At 39.2% G+C, this 15,860-nt stretch overlaps 1 pseudogene; it reads right to left on the minus strand.

Annotated features, from left to right (window-relative positions):
• Positions 1–8,977: 8,977 nt before the first annotated feature.
• Positions 8,978–15,728, minus strand: LOC115952853 (annotated as a pseudogene).
• Positions 15,729–15,860: the final 132 nt, after the last annotated feature.

The raw sequence follows: 15,860 nt of genomic DNA on the forward strand, positions 1-15,860 counted from the left end.
CATTAGAAACTGATGCCACACATCTTCGCTACTCCACCCATTCCAAATAATTAAGGTGCATGATGCCACCACCCAGATCTCCATCTGGAAATTCATTGTGTGATGAAGAAGGTTAATTGAATTGGCATTAAGGGGTATGGAGAAGAGGACTAGAGCGAACTCTCTTGAAAGTGGATTTTGATTTTGGTTTTGAAGTTGGTGGGTGAGTTGTGGTGTTTTGCTTTTTATATTGGTCTTCAAAGAGCATCTATTCCAAACCTCTACTTGTACGTAAAGAAAAAATTAAAGCACAAAAGATAGACGCAAAGTAGATTCCAAATGATTTTTGTTGGTAAAAGAAAACGTACGTGGAATAGGCAAAGAAAGAGGATTCCTACAAAAATTATAATAAAAGGAATGGAACCAGTTAAGTTGCTTCATGAAAAAAGCATGGAACAAATACCAATTTGTAATGCCAAATTTAGTATTTTATAGGTTAAAAAAAATTAAACAAATAAGTAAATAATAAACAAAAGGCTAATAATGTACATTCATATAAGATAAAATGTGAGTTTATTCCATCATTTTCACAGCCCATGTGAATGATTACTTGTCATCTTTCTTCATAGAGAAAAAAAAAAAAAAAAAAATCTTGTCATCTTTAACAACAGATAGATTGATATTATGGATTTAGCCATTTAGGTGAAAGATTTTGATAATCGGAGATACTAATAATTGATTTTATAGCGACTTTGTACTAACTTTACGTGGTGTTCCCTCTATTCCCATTTTTATTTTATTTTTCATCTTTGAAAATTCAACTTTTTATGAAATGTGATTGCTTGATGCTCATTTTGGTAGAAAAGCCCAATAGCAGGAAGAAGCTCAATAATATGGGAAGAAAAGAGTTAATAAATTGGGAGAAAAACCATTAAACCTGAATGATAGGAATAATGGATCGTAAGCCTAGAAAATAATAAATAGGCTTCAGAGGAAGCAGCGGGCCTAGAGAAGTCCAGAGAAAGAAGTAGTAAACTCATGGGCATTATATGGGATAGAAAACAAGCAAGAATGGGCCAAATGGCCCAAAGCAATGAATCAAGTAAGTAAGGGGTTGATGGGAAGCCCATCAACCCCAAAAGTAAAGGATGTGGTAATTGGGTCAGGGAAGCCCAATAGACTTAGCAAAAGCCCATGGGAATGTAAAATTAGAATGGGTCGAGGATGCCCAAGGAGGAAGAAATGGGCCAAGGAAGCCCGTGAGCAATGGAATGGGTCAAGAAGGCCCGAAGAAGCATAAATACAAGCCCAATGATAATACTAGGTCATTGCAATTAAATAAAGGGAAAGCATACAACAGGCCCAAAAAGAGGCCTAGCAAGCACAAACCAAGCAATACCATGGTAGGAATAACAGAAGTGTGTGGCAGAAATGCTAGCAAGTCTACGGAAGGAGCAAAGAATGCGTTAAAGAGAGAAAAGCCCATCATCAGGCAATGCCTAGCCCATGAAGAAAATGAGTCATAAAGAATGAAGGCTCAGAGACCCGTTCACGGCATAAGAGGTTAAGAATAAGCAGTAGAACGCACAAACGGACTCTAGGCCATGGAAACGCATGAGTAGCAGACAAGTTTTGGACACACATGGAAGTGGAGCATGCGCAAGACTTAGGCAACACCAACTTGTATCTAGCCAATACAGGAGTGGTGGGTCATGGGTCAGAGGTAAGAGAGGGTATAGTCTGGTGGTGGAGAGAAGGAGGAGCCTATTCTGGGGTTCCTACTTAAACACTTTTGGGGGAAATGTTCTACTGGGATGACATACCACCAAAAAGAGAGAAAGATGAGTTGAAATTACTAAGTGCATGCCATAAGGGATAGTGAGAAAGAATACCCACCCTTATTTGGATGGGAATGCCACAGTGAACAAACAAATAAAATAGATTTCTTTGTCTGGTAGTAGGATGTGATACAGCCAGCACATATAAGTAATGGTGGCTGGGCAGTTGACAGATTAGTGGGTAGTCTGGAAGAACACCCATACCTAGATAAAGGTGGTTAAGGGGTAAAATGGTAAAAAAAAAGTCATGGTAGGTAGTATATAAAGAGCCTCTGCCGTGCACAATAACACAACACAACAACATTACAACAATCACATCACCATAACACCAGAAAAACAACATCTCATGAGCAAGAACTAAAAAGAAAAGAGTGGGAAAGCAGACTAACAAAACCTAGAAAAGGAAACAGTGAGAAAGAAAAACATAGAGTAGGCAGGAGTGTGATAGCAAGCATGCATCAATAGGCTAATCCCTTCTCTCCTTCTAAAAGCCTACTCTTTATTAAGGATTAAGGATTTCTTGGGCATAAGCCATTTAGAACCATCTTCTCAAATAGGGTAATTTCTATAGCAGGATCTTCTTATGAGATTATCCACATTGAGGAAGTGGTTCCTTCTTTGTTCTTAGCTCTGTAATGCAACTAAGCATGGTAGACTAACATTTTCTTCTTAAATCTTATTGATTGATTATCGGTGTTATCTTTTCTTTTGTTATTATTATTATATCTTTTTTTCTTGTAATACGTTTTCTATTGTTGTGCTGCTCTTTTTGGGAATCCTTTACTTGTTTTGACTAACAGTGAGCGCTTATCATTTATTGTTGTTATGTTGTACTTGCCTCCCATAACTCTTTTTAACAGTTTCATCTACCATGGGCCTATGACCAAAGTTTCAATAAAGGGGCTTTAGTTTGCGTACAAGCTAACTCAAGGTGAGTTGCAATTGAACTGTTCTTGACTCTCCTACCCAGAACCTTTGGGCCGTAGTGTGGCAGGAGGCAGCCTAGCCCACAATCTCAAAAAGGCCCACCACAACATACAAATTATGAAGATATATTATTTTTCAAACCAGCCCTCTTTTGTTTAGCTTGTTTTATTTTATTTTAAACTAAATTATATTTTTAACCCTTAAAGTTTAGAGGTTATTTTCATTGCATGTACTATGTAGTTCTTTAAAATTTTCCTCAAAAATAGTTCTTTAAATTTGAGATTTTTCATTTTGGTCCATTAAATTTTATTATGTTTTCAAGATGGTCTTCCCCTCAATATCCATGACAATTTTTTTTTTTTAGAGAAACATACTAATGGCTAATTTGACCATTAAGAATAAAAGAATAAAAAAGAAACCATCGGTTTGTTAATCTTGATGGCTAGGTTAAGCACGAAGATGGAGATCACAAACTTCTTCTCTTATTTCTGTTGATTATAGATATTTAGCGCGCATTTGGGTAAGAATGAAAAATTAAAATTATTTTACTATCTAGCTTATTTTTGCTATTATTCATAAGTCTCACTGCACTTTTTGGCACTATTCACGACTTCAATATACTATTTCAATTAACTTTTACTTTTATCTACAGCACTTTCAACAATAATTTTTCAGTTTTAACAAATAAGCAGTATCCAAACACATCCTTATTAGTCATAATTAAAAAAAAAAAATTCTAAAGAAAAGCTTTTGTAGTGTGGTTGAGCAATAATTATTTCATGCATTGGATATATACATCATTTTCCTCTCAATATGTGGGTTTTGACTTGAGGCCTGAGAGGAAATATAAAAATATAAAAATTAAAAAAAAGGAGAAGAAGAAATATATAAATTTATAGTACAAATCTTCTTTCTCACCAACATAAATTAAAATTTTTTATAGATAAAAGAAGACACTACAATTGCATATCTTGTTTCACATTTATGAAAAGAATTTCTATTAACATAAATATGTACATTATTATTATTATTATTTTGGATACATACAATGAAATTTAAACCTATAGCATCTACTCTATGATAATTGCTTTTATCATCAGCGTAAAACTCCAATTGGTTGTTGTGTAAGTGGGATTTCAACCTCAATCCCACTTATTGCTAGACATTTCTATATATTATCATATTATTCTACCAAGTTATATATGTGTCATTTTCCATGCAACGATCCAACTTAAGCAATATTTTTTGCAGGAACCAATGGAAGGCGACGTTGTTGATTCACGGGGACCTGCCCATTTACCACATTACGCCGAATGAAATTCTTGAAGACAACAATTAGAAAAATTAGTGACACTGCAAAAGCACCATAAAAAAGGTTCCTATTGAGCAGCAAGTCCAAGCTCAAGTGCATTGTCAACTTAGCCGTGACTTCAAAGATGAAATAGTGGTGGCCAGGCTTCAGTAAATTGATTATAGAGAGGGCATCAACTGTGAAAAGTAAACTCGTTACAACACCTGCAATTTCAGAGAATTTTATCTTTTGGTGATAGGTTGGCCTCAACTGGATATGGTGCCTCAAAGGGACTCATAAGATTGCCCCCTGTTTCTGAAGTCAGAAAACGTAGTCCAAACATAATTATAAAATCTCCAATTGATTTGAACATAAAATGTTTCCTATATCTCTCACATGCAGCATTAAAGAACCCAAATAATAAGAGACACTGAAGTGCAACTGTGTGCAAGATCTCCACCATGAAAACAACACTACATGACCTCCAATCTTTAAAAGGTAAAATGGAGTTGCAGAGTGAAGGTGGAAAGAGCACAAAGAGAACTTATCAAGCCTAGAAGGAACCAAAAGACTCGAACGGGAGTCACCCGGGGATGAACATTTATTGTGAACCATCTCTCTAGAGGGGTTGGGCGCACATGATCGTGGAGGTGATCACCTTCAACTTGAGGAGCCTGTTGGTTCCAAAGATTTCTCCACCAGTATTGTACTGCTTGCCAAAATGTAACTGTTGGCATGTCATCATGCACTTCATTAGTGGATTGGGGATTGGGGGATGGGCCAGTCGGTCAATCATTTGTTATTAATTGTTAACACTAAAAGACAATTAAACAATTAGACAATGGACGATTCTAAAAAAAATATTTAAAAAAATTAGATGAAGGGCGTGGGACAAGAGAGTGATTAGTGTAGAAAAAAAAATAAATGTTAATACAAAAAAAATTTCTTAATGAAATTACAAAAATCAATAGTTGTCAAAATTGAGTTTAATTGTTAAATAAAGTTACAATTAATTTATACTTTTGATCGAATCTGTGAGTGGAGTGGTTGAATTTGAATGTATTTTTAATTTTTTATTTGTTAAGTGGGGATTGAGGCAAGGGCTAGTCAGTCAATCAATATTTGTAAATATTAAACTAAAAGACAATTAAACAATTAGACAATGGGTGATTCTAAATAAATAATAAATAAAAAAATTAGACAAGGGGGTAGGATAAGGAAATGATTGAGTGAAGACAAAAAAAAAGGGTTAAAATAACAAAAATTTTCTTAATAGAATTACAAAGACCAATAGTTGTCAAAGTTGAGTTAACTTTTTTAAATAAAGTTACAATTAATTTATACTTTTGATCGAATTTGTGATTGGAGGAGTGGTTGAATTTGAATGTTTTTTTAATTTGTTATTTGTTAAGTGGGGATTGGGGCAAGGCTAGATAGTCAATAAGTAGTTAATAAATGTTAACATTAAAAGACAATTAAACAATAAGACAATGGGTGATTCTAAATAAATAAATAAATAATAAGACAAGGGGGTGGGACAAGGAAGTGATTGAATGAAGACAAAAACAAATGTTAACATAACAAAAATTTTCTTAATAAAATCACAAAGAACAATAGTTGTCAAAATTGAGTTGAATTGTTATATAAAAGAATTGTATAGAGTAAAGACATAAACTAATTGATAAAAATATCCTAAGCAATAATAATTAAAGTTTACTTAACAACAATATAATTAATATGTTTATTGTATTTTTATTTTTTTAACCTGAGATAAAAATCTCACTCTAACCTAATTTAAATGTATATGTGTGTAAAGTTTCCTTCTAAAAACTTGAACTCCAATACTTGCCCCCCCCCCCCCCACCCCCACCATAACAAAAACTTGTGCTTAAGAAGTGACCATCACACCAATGTTGCGCAGTGATAATGTATTTAGAAATAATAGATTATTCCCAAGATTTAATCTTAATAATCATAATATTATGTTCATTATATGAAGAAATAATACACCAAATTAACTTATAGCTTATCTTTTATTATCAATTTAGTACTATGGAAAAATTTGTAATAAAACCATGTAGACACAAAATTCATCTCCTACTCAACATTCATCTTCTTATTGACCCCTTAGAAAAAATCCTTGGGGCTTTCACTGCAAGAAATCGAATGATGAGACAAACTAGGAGAGAAGCTCTTGACCCTTTGCTCTTAAGTAAAGAAATTGATAAAATATACCTTGACCACCTAATGTTTTACGACTACGCACATACTGAGATAAACATAAGCAACATTCCGGACCCTTTCAGCCCCCTGTAAAAGTGAATTTTCATGCATCCGTTAGCAAGGAGAAATCATGTGGAGTAGTAGTGGGCAAAAATTATAAAAGATAATCAAATTTTGCTTGTAAAGCCCTATGCATGAAATAAGGTGTACCAAGTCCAACAACAAAAATAATCACAAACCAATAAGTGGGTTATTATTCAGTCTTTATCTTTGGTTTTATAAAATTCAAACTTCTTCAATATTGAATAACATCCCTGACCATCCCTACAGTCTTTCTACCTCCCCCATTGAATAACATTGAGAGGTTTATTGCTCCATATACCAAGATCAAAAAGGTGTTGGATATTTGTTGAAACCACACAACTTTCATCCTAATTTTCAAGTTTTTTTTTTAAAAAAAAAAAAAAAAAAAAATTATGAATAACCTATGTTTCCCAAGTAGGAGAGTCAAAAATTTTAAATTAATGTCGGGCAACATAATGCTTAATTATTTGCATTTGTAAAATAATATTAGAGTAGTTTGAGTGTTTAGAAGATTAAGAGAGAAGACCAAATAACCCACTTAATGATTTGTGATTATTTTCATAATTGGGCTTGGTACACCTCATTTCATGTGTATCGGTTATAGTCTTGTATATATGGAGCAAGGCTTTGTGTAATAACATAGTTTTTCTCCTTTTTTTACACTTAGTATGGGTTGGATAAACGTCTGGCATCTGGTGTTTTGAGTCTTGCATTTTCCCTTCTTTTTTCTTTTGGCACGCATTTCAGGAGACAAATGTTTACTGTAAGGTTGAATTTAATTAACCATCTTGTTGGTTTTATTCCGTGCCAAATTTGATTGTATTTCAGTAATTAGTAACCCTGTATTTAGGTGGAATTTTTGTAAGAGTAGTGAGTGAGATAGTGTGGAGAAATGCTCAAGAGTGTGCAAGAAAAACAGAGACTCATGACTAGATCTCGTGGGTGACTCGCGGCTGCAAGCCGCCAGAAGCTGCACACGTGCTAGGCATGCCAGAAGTTGAAGTGTCATGCTAACTGGAGCATTACAGGACAAAATAGGACAACTGGCCGTTCAGTTATCTTGCGGCTAGATCTTGCGACTCAGTCAAGCCGTGAGGCCAATCCATGAGCTAGTCTTGTTTTGAAAAACCTGACTCTTCACATTCCATTCTCACCCCAGTATAAATACCCCTTATACCCACGAAAGAAAGAGAGTTTCCAGAGAGAATTTTGAGAGAGAAACCCCACAGTAAAATAAGGTTGATTCATTCACAATCTTCACATAAAAGACTCTTCAAATTCCTCTACTCTCTTCCTCTCCATTGTTAAATCCTTGAGTGGCTTTTTACCAAAACCTTTTCTCACCATATCCATTACTATGAGAGGGCTATTTGGTGTTCTGGGAAGCAGTTAGGAAGGAACCAATTTGACATTGGTAGATGCTATGGTCAATTAGCGGAATCTGGGAAGCTAGAAAAGAAATAGGTTCGACACAACCTCGTTAGAGCAAGAAACTTGGAGGGCTTAGGTACACTGGGTAAATTAGGCTTGGAGGGTTTATTCTTGTTCATGTATCCCAACTACATTTTCTAGTGGATTACTTACCGCTTGGAGGGCGGTGGAGAGTTTTTACGCTGAGAGCTTTGGTTTCCTCTTTGATAACACATCGTTGTGTTGTCCTTGTGTTTGCATCTCTCTTTCCTTAATCTTTGCCTTTTATTTTTTGCTGTGGATGTGATTTTAATTGGCTTAGATTGTTTACCAATTCTGTTTATAGTTTGTGTTCATTTTCTACACACTTACCGTTTGTCACTAAGCTTGAATTGATATTTTTATTATTGGGGGTCTAAACATTCAAGGGTGTTTTATATGCTATCTGAACTTTCAGATACTGCTCATGCATTGTTCATAAACAGTAGTCACACTATTTGACTTTTTAACCCTTTTTCAGCACATCAGTGGGTCCCGTGCACTGTTCACGGGACCTTCAAATCTCACTTTTCAGCAACTTTTGCTACAATATTTTCAATTTTCATTTCTCAGTTTTAGCAAAATAAGTTCGATCCAAATGGACCCTTAGTAGTCACATAATCTCTCCATGAGAGAGAGAGAGAGCTTAAAAAAAAAAGGACAAAAAAGAGAAGACAAACCCCAAACATAAAAGTTAACTAGAATAAGCTCGAATGATTGTTTTCTTCTTCTTCACCATTGTCTTTCCCTTTAAAAAAATTATTTATCATTTATTTGCTTTTGTTAATATTGTTTTAAATAAGGAAAGATGCAACTAAATTTAATATTCAAGTAAAGTCAATTCAAGATGCAAATCATATTATATATATATATATATATATTATTTGAAAATATTTCTCAAATTTCTAAACATTCATCTCACCAATTTAGTAAATAAACAAGTGTTTTTTCATTTAACTTTCAAATTTTAGATGACTTGATTTGTTTATATCCTATAATAAAATATATATCCTAATTTAACATAAGAATTTGGAAATGAAAAGTAAAATGATTCAAATCCTTTCTTATTCCTTAAACACATATACAAATCACTATCCAGTACAAGCCAAAAAAAAAAAAAAAAAAAAAACAACAACAACAACAACACCACACCCAAAAAAAAAAAGAAAAAAAAAAAAAGAGAGAGAACAAAGAAGGATACAACTTTATATAGATACTATAATTCAATTTTCAAATTTAATATGTAATTGTTTATCTTAGTTTATTAAATGATTAAAATTATCTGTGAATAACTAAGCAAGTCTCTAAAAAGTAACTCAAGGAGATCGTTCAAACATCATCTGTCAACTTAGAAAGAAGCTTATGCATGATTGGGCGTGCTTTGCACATGGCCTCCAATGGCATGGCTTTAGGCATAGTGATCCCACTATCTTCATTTATGTCAACTTCTTCTGTAGTAACCCTTTCCCACTCAAAGCTTTGAATCAATGAACCTAAAGTCAGGCTCACTGTACGTTGGGCGAGACCTGCCCCAGGACAAGTCCTCCTCCCAATCCCAAATGGCATTAGCTTATGTCCTTCAACCTCACTATTTTCAAACCTCTCAGGCTTAAAGGTAGTTGCATCATCCCACAGCTTAGGATCTCTATGTATGGCCCATGCATTGACCAATAACATTGTGCCACTCGGTACATCATATCCTTCAATGGTACAATCAGCAGAGGACATATGGGGTACTAATAATGGTGCTGCTGGATACAATCGAAGGGTTTCTGAGATAATACTTTGAAGGTAGTGTGATAAGGGTAAAATTGTGAATGTGAATATTCATGAATATAGTATCATGAAGCGACGTTCAAAATAGACCCGTCGGCCTCACTTGTCATAAATGGAAAGCTGACACTACTAAGCTGAAGGGAGTAGGCGAAGCTGACGACCTTAACGAGGCTGACGACCTCGACGAGGGAGTTGGCGAAGCTGACGACCTCGACGAGGGAGTAGGCTGAAGCTGAAGGCAGTAAGCTGAAGAGAGTAGGCTGAAGAGAGTAAGCTGAAGATAGTAAACTGAAGGCAGTAAGCTGAAGACCATAAGCTGAAGAGAGTAAGCTGAAGGCAGTAAGCTGAAGGCAGTGAGCTGAAGGGAATAAGCTGAAGGGGATGCACAAAGCTGACGGTCCCGACATAACCTTGACTTGGCTTCCACGCATGGGTATATAAGGAAATACCTTGCACATCACGCTCAGTGTTAAACTCCTACAAGGAAAGGATTCCACAAAATACGCTCATAAAGACTCCTATAAGGAAAAGACTTCTACAGCAAGAAAAAGAGGCCAATCCTCTACTACTATAAAAGCCCCAATATCCTCACTAGCTAAGGTACGCAGAATTTACCCTCTCTAACACTTTAGAGTTGTGAGAAGTTCTAACTTGACCTTCGGAGGGTATTCGGCCGGCACCACACCGGTGCTCTCTGCGAGGTCTTCTCTTTTTGTGTTGTGCAGGCATTGTTTCGAGCACGTGAGTGTCGTGTAGCTCACTGACGATTTTTTGACATCATCAGTTGGCGCTGTCTGTGGGAACGAAGCATACTTTAGCCTATTGCTTCCCGGACAAAGAGTTGCATGATACTTACTCACTCGATGGCAACTACCAACAACGTTCAGGGAGACGAGCTGCGACCCACTACCTTGGAGAGGCAGGTCCAAACCCTCATGACAACAGTGGAATGTCTCACCAAATAGAATCAGGACCTTGAAGAACAGCTACGGCAAAAGAACGCCGCTATGGGTACCCAAGGGGAAAATCAAGAAGGTATCAGTGCCAAGCGAAGAGACCAAGAGGGGCCGGAAGGTAGTAATGCCCCAAGCAGACTTAAGCGACAAGATATGAGCTGTCCATCCGTCACTGATATGGCTCAACCCCACATTGTCGCGGAGATGCAGGCGATGAAGGAACAGATGGATGTCATGATGAACGCCCTCAAAGGACGGGTGTCCAGCGACCTTGATGATCTGGTCCACCGAACCGACTCGCCGTTCACCGCGTCCGTCAACTCCTTCCCCCTTCCACCAAAGTTCCGTATGCCGCAAGTGGAAAACTACGACGGAAACAAAGACCCTCTAGATCATTTGGAGTCCTTCAAGACCTTGATGCACCTTCAGGGGGTACCCGATGAGATCATATGCAGAGCTTTCCCCACCACGCTGAAGGGTCCCGCAAGGATATGGTTTAGCAGGCTGACGCCTAACTCCATCAGTACTTTCAAGGAGCTAAGCGCCCAGTTTGCTTCGCACTTCATCGGAGGACACAGGTATAAGAAGTCTACAGCATGCTTGATAAGCATCAAGCAGCGGGAAGATGAGACGCTAAGGTCTTACATAACACGCTTTAACAAAGAGGCGCTTTCAATTGATGAAGCTAACGACAAGATACTTGTAGCCGCTTTCACAAATGGGCTTCGGAAGGGTAAGTTCCTATTTTCACTATATAAGAATGACCCGAAGACTATGTCGGACGTGCTTTATAGGGCAACCAAGTACATGAATGCTGAGGACGCGCTTTTGGCTCGAGAGAAGAGAGAAAGGCAAGAGGATACACGACAGGACAGAGGGCAGAAGATGGCAAGAACTGGAGACGCTGAATGGACAGAAGCTACACCGCCTGTGGAACACCAAGCACCTACGGAAGTACTACCAGTAAAAAGGATGGCATGAAGAGCAGCACCCCTTTATTTCTAGTTTACCTTAGTGAATTTTAGCTATACTCCTCAGTTTTTCTATTTACTTTAGTTTTTGCTACAATAACTCTTTTTAAAGTCCAAAGGGCAGGTCTTCGTTTTCTTTTTAAGAACTACTTTTTCTATGAATGCATGGTTTATTTTAATAAGAGGAGTTTATTCACGCATGACCAAAGTCGCCTACGGGTAGACGCATGGCCAAAGTCGCCTACGGGTGGACGGTCACTACGCTAAGTTACCTACGGATAGACGCATGGCCAACGCCTACGGGTGGACGGTCACTACGCTAAGTTACCTACGGGTAGACGCATGGCCAAAGTTGCCTACGGGTGGACGGTCACTACGCTAAGTTACCTACGGGTAGACGCATGGCCAACGCCTACGGGTGGACGGTCACTACGCTAAGTTACCTACGGGTAGACGCATGGCCAAAGTCACCTACGGGTGGACGGTCACTACGCTAAGTCACCTACGGGTAGACACGTGACCGAAGTTGACTATGGGTGGATGATCACCATACTAAGTCGCCTACAAGTAAACGACCAAAAAGGTAACGAGGCTCCAAAATTTAGTCACCTCAATTAGTCCACGACCCCAAGTGGACAACTCACAAGGTGACGAGGTACCAACACTTAGTCACCTCAACAAGTCCACAAAGTGGAGGAATCCAAGTCTACAAAATAGACGACCCTAATATGCAGTCCATTAAGTGGACAATCTCATCTCAAGAGGATGAAATATTATCAAGTCCATAAAATGGACAGGCTTATTAAGTCCACAAGATGGACGATTTCATCCTAGGAGGATGAAAAAATTATGAAGTCCATAAAATGGACACAAAGTGGACAACCATGTCTTATTAAGTCCACAAGCTGGATGACCTTATTAAGTCCACAAGCTGGACGACCCTACTAAATCCACAAAGCGGACGACATTGCTAAGTCCAAAGTGGACGACCCAATCCTAAGAATGAAAAATTATTAAGTCCACAAGTAGACGAGTTTATCATTAAGCCTATAGATTGGACGAGTCACTTAGTAATACCCACGAAATGGACGATTGCGCCAAGTCCCCAAAGCGGACGAGCCCATAAAGTTGACGAGTTCGTCCACTAAAGGATATGACTAAGATGATGGTTTTAACATAAAAGACAACGAGATGAACAAGTCTACTAAAGAGACGAGTTGGAATTATCCAAATGAAAAGGACTTTAACTCCATGAACCTGTCAGTTTAAGCTGACGAGATCATGGAGTGGGGGGCAGCTGATAAGGGTAAAATTGTGAATGTGAATATTCATGAATATAGTATCATGAAGCGACGTTCAAAATAGACCCGTCGGCCTCACTTGTCATAAATGGAAAGCTGACACTACTAAGCTGAAGGGAGTAGGCGAAGCTGACGACCTTAACGAGGCTGACGACCTCGACGAGGGAGTTGGCGAAGCTGACGACCCTGACGAGGGGGTAGGCGAAGCTGACGACCCTGACGAGGCTGACGACCTCGACGAGGGAGTAGGCGAAGCTGACGACCTCGACGAGGGAGTTGGCGAAGCTGACGACCCTGACGAGGGGGTAGGCGAAGCTGACGACCCTGACGAGGCTAACGACCTCGACGAGGGAGTAGGCGAAGCTGACGACCTCGACGAGGGAGTTGGCGAAGCTGACGACCCCGACGAGGGGGTAGGCGAAGCTGACAACCCTGACGAGGCTGACGACCTCGACGAGGGAGTAGGCGAAGCTGACGACCCCGACGAGGGAGTAGGCGAAGCTGACGACCCTAACGAGGCTGACGACCTCGACGAGGGAGTTGGCGAAGCTGACGACCCCGACGAGGGGGTAGGCGAAGCTGACGACCCTGACGAGGCTGACGACCCTGACGAGGGGGTAGGCGAAGCTGACGACCCTGACGAGGCTGACGACCTCGACGAGGGAGTAGGCGAAGCTGACGACCCCGACGAGGGGGTAGGCGAAGCTGACGACCCTGACGAGGCTGACGACCTCGACAAGGGAGTAGGCGAAGCTGACGACCCCGACGAGGGGGTAGGCGAAGCTGACGACCCTAACAAGGGAGTAGACGAAACTGACGACCCTAACGAGGCTGACGACTCCGATGAGTGAGTAGGCAAAGCTGACGACCTTAACGAGGCTGACGACCTTGGCAAGGGAGTAGGCGAAGCTGACGACCCTAACGAGGCTGACGACCTCGACGAGGGAGTAGGCGAAGCTGAAGGCAGTAAGCTGAAAGCAGTAAGCTGAAGAGAGTAGGCTGAAGAGAGTAAGCTGAAGGCAGTAAGCTGAAGACCGTAAGCTGAAGACCGTAAGCTGAAGAGAGTAAGCTGAAGGCAGTAAGCTGAAGGCAGTAAGCTGAAGGGGATGCATAAAGCTGACGGTCCCGACATAACCTTGACTTGGCTTCCACGCATGGGTATATAAGGAAATACCTTGCACATCACGCTCAGTGTTAAACTCCTACAAGGAAAGGATTCCGCAAAATACGCTCATAAAGACTCCTATAAGGAAAAGACTTCTACAGCAAGAAAAAGAGGTCAATCCTCTACTACTATAAAAGCCCCAATATCCTCACTAGCTAAGGTACGCAGAATTTACCCTCTCTAACACTTTAGAGTTGTGAGAAGTTCTAACTTGACCTTCGGAGGGTATTTGGCCGGCACCACACCGGTGTTCTCTGCGAGGTCTTCTCTTTTTGTGTTGTGCAGGCATTGTTTCGAGCACGTGAGTGTCGTGTAGCTCACTGACGATTTTTCGGCATCATCATAGTGTAATTTGGAAACATCTGATTCTTCAATCAATTTATCTTCTCCAATTTGACTATCTATCTCATCTCTAGCCTTCTTCAACATATTAGGATGATTCAGTAGATTAGTCATTGTCCACTTTAATGTGACTGTTGATGTACCAGTCCCAGCAAATAACAATACCTGTGCATTATACATGAGGTATTTAATAACATATTAAATAAAAACGGTTTGTTTCTATGTTTTGAGACATTTAACGATGATAATATGTATGTAACTAGTTTTTATTTGATAAACTGTATGTAACTAGTTAGTCTAATCTTATTGTGGATTTTTTTTTGGGACTAAGAATGTCACTTTTTCGCACTAGACAGCAACTCCGATTAAGCTACTAAAGAAAAATAAAACATATAATTGCATGACTGCTTTTTAAGATGCAAGAATCAAACAAAACCTTGATTTCCTAGTTTTCTCAATAAGAGATGAAGCACTATTGAGTGCACTTACCAATATAAGCCCCTTGATGATTTGGTCTGTGTAGTAGTCTGGCTGTGATTTTTGCAAAGAAAGCATATGGTCAATCATAGTGTTACCCTCTTCCTCCTTACGCCTTTGCTCATCAATAAGTGCTTGCAAGAACTCATCCGTCCTCTCGGAGAGACTCTTCAACTTCTTCTCCAAGCCTCCATAATCCATCCACCGCAAGATGGGTACAAACTCCGCTGGATTTGATGCCCCTCCGAACCCTATTGACTCTTTAATTATCCGCCTAAACTGTCTCGCTTCTTCCTCGTCCTTCATGTTCTCACCATACCTGTAGTACCGTTTCCCTGCCACCATTCTCATTATGCTGTTAAATGTCATCTCCAAGAGCATTGATTGTAGCTCCACCTTGGTGAAACTATGGCAAGAATTGCGTGACAGGCTTCGTAGCAAGTGCTTGATCTCGTCCCTTCGGATGCCTGAGAACTTGTTGAGGCGATTGTTTGAGAAGATTTCAAGGGTACTAATGCGGCGGAGGTTGCGCCAGTGATCGCCATATGGAGATTGTATTAAGGTGGTGTTGTTGTAATGCATTTGCTTGCCTAATAGGAAGGGAGGACGGTTGGCTAATACTATGTCATTCTTTGTAAAGCATTCTTCAACTGCTGATGGAGATGACACAATAACCACAAGTTGTGAACCAAATTTGAGTGAGAATATTTGACCATATTTTTGTGAGAGGGCACGGAAAGTACAGTGGAGTGGTTTTTTAATGACATGGAGATGGCCTATAATTGGAAGAGAAGGTGGGCTAGGTGGGAGGTGTATTGGTTAAGTAGTTCTTGTTTTGACGATGAGCTTGATAGCAACAAGAAAGAAGAGAAGAGTGAGAGACAAATATAGTAAGATGGCTACCATGTTTATTTTTAATGATACTGAACTGATTTCTGATGCTTTGTGATTGAAGATGCATGCATGTGGTCACTGTATATTTATAGGGACTAGCTAGTCTGTGTTAGAATATCATTTGTAACTAGTTTTTATTTGATAAACTGTATGTAACTAGTTAGTCTAATGTTATTGTGGATTTTTT

The sequence above is a fragment of the Quercus lobata genome, chromosome 7, assembly GCF_001633185.2.
Source record: "Quercus lobata isolate SW786 chromosome 7, ValleyOak3.0 Primary Assembly, whole genome shotgun sequence".
NCBI lineage: Eukaryota > Viridiplantae > Streptophyta > Magnoliopsida > Fagales > Fagaceae > Quercus > Quercus lobata.